Source organism: Dipodomys spectabilis, unplaced genomic scaffold (genome assembly GCF_019054845.1).
Source record: "Dipodomys spectabilis isolate Male_0828 unplaced genomic scaffold, ASM1905484v1 ptg000162l, whole genome shotgun sequence".
Taxonomy (NCBI): Eukaryota; Metazoa; Chordata; class Mammalia; order Rodentia; family Heteromyidae; genus Dipodomys; species Dipodomys spectabilis.
In genome coordinates this window covers 1,454,597-1,460,906 of record NW_024870839.1, presented here as the reverse complement: position 1 = coordinate 1,460,906, position 6,310 = coordinate 1,454,597, and positions in this window count along the sequence as shown.

Here is a 6,310-nt window from a genome sequence, read left to right as displayed (position 1 = left end):
GGATTACAGATGTGAGCACAGGCACCTGGCAATAATTTTGTTTTTCAAGCCAGTTGGCAGCAGAGTCAGCTGAGAGGTGAATTTGCGGTGGTGTTTTGGGCCATAGAAATGCAGTTCACACACTTGCATTTTCCCTGTGAGGAGTGATGGATGAGGGCCAAAGCTTCTAGTCTGCAGCCCCTCACCTGGGGACTAGCAAAAGTAGCACAGTGCTTGCTGTGGGGGAGGAAAGCCAGATGTAACGTTTAACCTGGACAATCAGAGCTCCATCTTTTTTCATACTTGTTAGAAACTTGTTCTTTTTCCTAGTTACCATCTACCACATTCTTTGAATAAAAATACCGCCTTCCTTCCTTCCTTCCTTCCTTCCTTCCTTCCTTCCTTCCTTCCTTCCTTCCTTCCTTCCTTCCTTCCTTCCTTCCTTCCTTCCTTCCTTCCTTCCTTCCTTCCTTCCTTCCTTCCTTCCTTCCTTCCTTCCTTCTTTGGTGCCTGTCTGGGGGTTTCAACTCAAGGCCTGGATGATGTCCTTAAGCTTTTGTGTGCAAGGCTAGCATTCTAGTGCTTCAGCCACAGCTCTACTTCCTGCTTTTTTTTGGGTGGCTAAATGGAGATAAGAATGTCACAGACTTTCTTGCCCTGCCTGGCTTCAAACCACTATCCTCCGATCTCATCTTCCTGAGTAGGATTATAGGTGCGAGTCACCAGTGTGTCCTATTTTAATAAACAGCTCACTGCCTTTAGATATATTGGATTATTTATTGCTATCATTCAAAAGAATTGTTCATTTACCTTTCATTTATCTTTCTGGCTTGTAAAACCTGTGCCTGCCTAGCTCTTGTGAATTTACTGTTAAATTAGTAAGCTTTTTCGGAACTAGATAAGCTGATCGTACATTTTATGAGCAAGAATAAGTGTTAGTAAAACGGAATGACAGCAATGGGGAAGTTCTCTTCACACACATTAAGTTGACAATAAAATGAGTAGTTAAAAGAATGCAGAAGTCAGTGGGGAAGTATGATTACACATATTAAAGCAACAATAAAACAAGTAGTTGAAACAATGCAAAAGCACAGGGATGGCTACAGATGGGAACAAATAAATTTGCCCATTTAAGATAGGATAAGCATGTCTTCATTTGCCATGCAAAAATGGAGTTTCCTCTCTCTTTTTTTTTAAATAAATGGCTCAAAAGCCTCATAAATGTACAACCATTAGGAAAAAGATAAGATTGGATTCCCCTCCCCTCCCCTCCTCCCCCCCTTCCCTCCCTTCCTTTCCTGGTTCTTTTTTCTCCTGTCTTCCCTCTACTTCCTTTTTCTTCTTCCCCCAGAACTTTTCTGCTGGAGCTTGTCTTGAATACCAGTTCTTCACCACAAATAGTGAGCATTATAGGTTTGAGCCACTCTAGTGCCTGGAAAAATGGTTATTTTTTTTAATACTTAAAACTTTGCACTACTAAGGAAAGGAGAGAAGGAAGGAGGGGAGAAAATGTGTGGCAAAGACCAGACACCACCACCAATGATCAGAACATTTCAAAGACACAAGAAGTCTGGTGGCACCCTCCCCTACCCTGTAATCCTAGCTACTCAGGAGGCTGAGATCTGAGGATCTTGGTTTGAAGCCATCCCAGGCAGTAAAGTCTGTGAGACTCTTCAATTAAGTACCCAATAAGTCGGAAGCGGATGTGTGAATCAAGTGACAGAGTGCTAGCCTTAAGCAACAAAGCTCAGGACAGAACCCAGGTCCTCAGTTCAAACCCCAGGATTGGTACAAAAAGAAAAAAGAAAAACCAGGCTAAATATTTGCAGGTCATACAACAGAGCTCATTTCCTATCTCCTTGGTATATACATACCATCTAGAAAGTAAAAAAGATGAAAGCAGTAGATGGTGAAGGAAACAAAGAAGTTCTCAGAACAAGAAACTAAATTGTCCCACAATATATGAAAAGCTGTGTGAGCTTGTTTCTAAGAACGAGGTATGTGTCCAAGTTCCACAATCCCTTTCTTAAAAGTCTCAGACTTGGGCCATCCACAGTTGTTGGTGCTGTGATGAGCTAGAAGATCACAGATGGCCTAGAAAAATGGGAAGCTGTCCAGCCCTGGGATGGGGGAAATAGTTTGGCAATGTTTACCAAAGCCCCAAATGGTCTTATCATCTGACTTAGTGTAGCCCTCTGGGCATTCATTCTACCCTTCACCAACACATTTATTACATAAATGCATTTTTAGCAAAAGATTGCCAATAATCTAAGTGCCCATGAGTATAGGGCTGTTTAAACTATAATAAATGTAAATAATGGAATATTATACACACCAGTAAAGCTTTTCATGCATGCTACTAAAGGTCTTCTAAACATATACATTTACTGAAGAAATCAAGGTATATAATGTTTTTTGTGTGGCCAGTTGGAGGCAAGAGGGAAAGAACATACACTTATGTTAGCTGTTTTGGTGGTGTGCTAGCTATTTTTAAAATACTCAGTGTTTAGGAGATTATTGTGGGTGGTTGCCTGTACGCAGAGACAATTGGCCCCCATTTGCCCAACATGGAATCTGTTCATCAGTAAGTGTCCTCAGTAACTATGAGTCATACCTGATATCATATGTGTTCTGTTTTAGTGATGAATTAAATCAACCACCAACCTTGAGGGTGAGCCTAGGGGAAACGGGAGCAGTAAGTGGTGGTATGTCTTAAGGTACACAATCACTGAACTGGTGCTTGAAGTGTGATTTGCCATAGCAGGTGCACTGAGAAGAAAATCGCCACCAGAAAAGTGTTGCAACTCATAATTTTCCTAATTGTACAGGCTTGTGTGTGTAAATGCATGCGTATCTGTGTATTTGTGTGTTTGTGTGCATTTGTGTTGTATGTATTGTGTACATACATGTGTATGTTCACATGCACGTGTCTCATGTGCATGCATGCATTTGTGTTGTATGCATTGTTCATGCATGTGTGCATCATGTGCACATGTATGTTCATATGGGTGTGTATTGTGTATGCATGTGGATGTACAAATATGTGTATGTATGAATATATTGTTGTGTGTGCTATGTGTATATGTGTGTATTTGTGTGTGTCTGTGTGAAGGCCAGTGTGTCTGTGTGAGTGTGTGTGTGAGTGTGTGAAGGCCATAGCCTATTGCTCCCTTGTCTCCGGACAAGTCTGTGCAATCTACTTTGTGCCTGGCAGATGGCACTGTTGGCATAATTTACTACATCCTTCACTCCATAGATGTTTGCAGCAGGCTAGAAGTTGTCATTTTCCAGATTCCCCAGAAAATGTTCCTCACCTCCGCTCTGAGGAAAGAAGAGAAGGGAATTTCGATTTTAGGCCTGTCCTTACTCATTTGCCCTGGTGGTGTAGAGCCACCATCTGTGGCCTTGTTTAGGAGAAGGTGGCTTCCAGTTCCCAGGATTCTGGCTGCTCCCTCCCTCCCCCCGTCTCCCTCAGGATCTCTTTTACTTGGGGTGTTTGCAACTGATGGTGCACATTTCTCTTCATTTTTGTTACCTGGAAATGATTAGGCACCCAACCAACCACAGGCACATATAAGAACCCCATTTTTTAATCTTTTTTAAAAAATTGGTTGTGGGGCCTCAACTCTGGGCCTGGGCGCTGTCCCTCAGCTCTTCAGCTCAAGGCTAGTGCTCTACCACTTAAGCCACAGTGCCACTTCCAGCTTTTTCTGTTTATGTGGTGCTGAGGAATTGTACCCAGGGCCTCATGCATGCAAGGCAAGCACTCTACAATTGAGCCACCTTCCCAGCCCCAAGAACCCCATCTTCCAAACTCAAGCCTCCTTCTCTCCTTTGATCTTTCCCTCTCATCTTTCATCTTCCAACCGCCATCCATCAACCTCTAACCTCCAACTTCCATCCTCTGACCTCCACCTTCCAACTTCCACCCACCAACTCCCATCCTCTAACCCTCTCCTCCAAACTGTATCCTCCTCTCTTATACCAGTTGTTTCTTCCTCCATCCCTTTCACTTTCCTTTCTTCCCCTACCTCCATCCTCAAACTTCTGATTTCCAACCTCCAATCTCCATCCTCCATTCCTATAGCCTCAATTTCCCCATCCTCCATCCTCCTACCTTCTTCCCTGTTGCCCTCCATCAATTTCCTTCTCCCCTCCCTCCCACCCTCTCTGCCTTCATTCGTTCTTTCCAGTTCACTTGATTTCTTCCTCTTTCCTATCTCTTTTCCTCCCCCCTCCCTTCCCCCTCATCTCCCTTCCCTTCCTTTCCCTTCCCTTCCCTTCATCCCTTCACTTGGTGGCAGGATTGTCCTGAGATCAGGGATTTCTGTGTATTATTTAATATATTACCAATACACTGTTTAATATCTAGATTTTAGATGATTCTTCTGTCTCAGGCCCTGCATACAGAAAGTTCTCACCATTATGCTCCTTGAAATCTGTGAGCCAGTGGGGGTTTTTCCAGGGTATGTAGGGTTTCCCAGGCGGGCTGCCTCTCTCCAGGTCCAGTGTGTGTTTTGTGGCCTCTGTTGGCTACCACTTCTGCTTCCATTTCCTCCAAGTATATGACATCTCTGTGCTGATGGCCTCCCCTTCTCTTAGAAGCCTTTATTCTCATTTTCATGGACTCACAGTTCATTGATGAGACTGGCCATCTTCAATGTTTTGTCCTTGATTTCCTGTTCCTCGGTCACCTCTAATCCCTCTAGTGAGCAGTATGTGTCTTTTCTGGAGGACTCAGCTCTACTTCCTTCACCAACCCAGCTCAGCAGGTATGAAGAAGGAGTGTTTAAAGCCCATGGAGGTTCCCTTACTGAGGAGCACTGGTGTCCAGCAAGGCTGTGAACAGGCCCCAGTGACCATCTCTGGTCCAGTAGCGGTCCTCCTGTCCTGGATTCTCCTTCCCCATCTGCTGGCAGTCCCAGAACTCAACTTCTGCTTCTCCCCAAGCTCAGCAGTCTCTTCTCTTCCCAGTGGTGGCCCTGAGGATTGGTCCCAGTGTAGCATACCCAAGGCAACAACCATCCCACACTTCCCAAGGAGACAACCACCCCACAGTTCCCAAGGCAACAGCTACCTCACAGCTCCCAAGGTGACAACCATCCTACAGTTCCCAAGGTGACAGCTATCTCAGTTCCCAAGGCAACAACAATCCCACAGTTGCCAAGGCAGCAACTCCCTCACAGTTCCCAAGGCAACAGCCACCTCAGAGTTCCCCAGGTAACAGCCATCCCACAGTTCCCAAGGCAACAACCATCTCACAGTTCCCAAGGCAAAACTCCAACAGAGTTCTTAAATGGCATTTAAGAACTTAAATTCATTCTTAAACAGCATTTCTGAACCTTTATGCTCCTGTCTACCTACAACAGTCCTTTGTTCTGTGGAAGAGAAACATCCATTAATTAATTACTTCTACTCTAAGCTTCAGCCTGTATATTGCAGATAGACAGAAATAGGCAAAATTTTATGGATGGTACAAAGGAATAGAATCCTAGGATCTTATGTGAAACACAATTCTTTAACTTTATAATTAAGATAAAGAGTGTATCTATTATTAAATCAGAACTAAGTATTTCGAAGACATAAATAAACCAAGAACTCTTTGGAGGCTGGTATTCTTATTTCTCCTTGGAGAAAAAGATAGATAAATTGTAGTTGTTGGACACACTTTAGGCAAATTTCAGGGATCAAAGCCAGGTGCTGGTGGCTCATGCCCCAAATCCTAGCTACTCAGGAGGCTGGGATCTGGGGATCAAATTTCAAAGCCAGCTTGGGTATGCAAGTTTGTGAGACTCTTATCTCCAACTAACCACCAAAAAGCTGAAGTAGAGCTATGGCTCAAGTTGTAAAGCACCAGCCTGCAGTAAAAAAAAAAAAAGCTCAAAAACAGCACCCAGGCTCTAAGTTCAAGCCCCAAGACTGGCACAAAACAAAAACAAAAACAAAAACACCATTTTATAAGCCTTACTTGCTTCTTGTGTGTTAGCAAGGGAGGGGGCCTGGCTCTCATCCTGGATGATGGGGATCTCAAGTTCAGATTTAACACCATGGTGTGAAGTTCCTGCATTTTATTGATGTGGGGATGGTTTGATTTGTAGCATCCACAGGATTCACTTTAGCAGCTAATTAGCTAAGAATCTATTTTTGGTGATAGTCTCTGCTCTGTCAATTGGTAGTTATACAATGTATATTTATAGATCATTTTCTTCTTGGGAACTCGGCTGCTATATTTGTGTTAGGTGTTATTAGAGATCACAGTGTGGCCAGATGAATAACCTAACTGTGGTAACTACTTGGGTTCATAGTTTGAAGGGAAAGTTCCAGAACATTC